The following is a 1,287-nucleotide window of genomic DNA, read 5'->3' on the forward strand; positions in this document are numbered from 1 at the left end:
TTATTTATATTCAAATCCATTATAAATATAATTTATTATTAAAACCTATTATTAAGGCTTTAACACTTATTTAACGTACAATTGTAAGGCTTGGACTCTGAAAATATTTTTCTGCCGGAACTAACAAAAATATAAATGAAATTAATTACATTACTTGATTAGACTTTTATGAGAAAGTTAAATAAAGAGTAAAAAATTGAGATATAAAGATCAAAAACAAAATCAAATACTCAATTGGGATTATGGCATTATGGCCCAATACCTGCGGCATACATATATTGGATTGGGCTTTAAGAAGAAAGGTATAAAAAACTAACGCTCATTTCAGGCCCATTAAACCAAGATAATTTTTAACTAGAATTGGGTAGGGGCCGCGCGAACGCAGGCCCCTGCTGCCACAAATTATGACGTAGGCTCCACCACTTGGGTAGACCTTAAGCTAGTACCCTTCCCAAGTGCAATGGAAGTCACCAGCCTAGACCATGAGCCTTCTTGATCGCCCATTGAGCCCGTCCAGGTAAGTATGCTGCTCAGTTTCACACACTTTTCTTTTATAACTCCACCTTCCATACTCCCTCATTTCCCTCCTCGATGTGAGACTCTTGCTGTAACCCAATAACAATTTCTCCAACTATGTACTCTGTTCCACCATGTATTAAAAAACACGATAAGTTTCTCACAATTAACTTGAACGAATTCTTTTGTGATAATAAAATAGAAGGACCATGAACATGAGAGTATATAGAGACCACAATGTAATGATCAATACATCAATATGTCATTTTCCATTAAGAGTTTGCTTGATATGGATTTCCATTCCATCTTCATGAGTAAATGAACTTAATTGCGTTTATGCTGTCTTTGTAGTGGCGTGCCCTCATGCATCTAATTCCATAACATCATATATATTATCTGCATATCATGGCCATAAACACCAAAAGTATCAATGCATTTGGTAGAAGTATTCTTGGTTATTACTTATTAGTGATAGTGGATTGCTTTGTTAGGAGCTTCATAAACATATAAAAAAAATCAGGGCAGCAATTACAGCATTAAGGAGTTAGTTGTACAAGATTGTTCTACACTCAGTTTTCTAAATTACATGGTAAATTAATGAAGCAGATGATGTTATATAAAGTAGTATTTGCTCAGATGTGTAATCGGACAAGGGAAAGGCTACTTTTTTTTGCTCTATAACAAAATTTTATCAAATTAGACTGCATATCAATTTTGAGATAACATTATCCTCTTAATATATATATAATCTTTTTTTAATTATTTTATTTA

Source organism: Arachis ipaensis, chromosome B07 (assembly GCF_000816755.2).
Source record: "Arachis ipaensis cultivar K30076 chromosome B07, Araip1.1, whole genome shotgun sequence".
Lineage (NCBI taxonomy): Eukaryota > Viridiplantae > Streptophyta > Magnoliopsida > Fabales > Fabaceae > Arachis > Arachis ipaensis.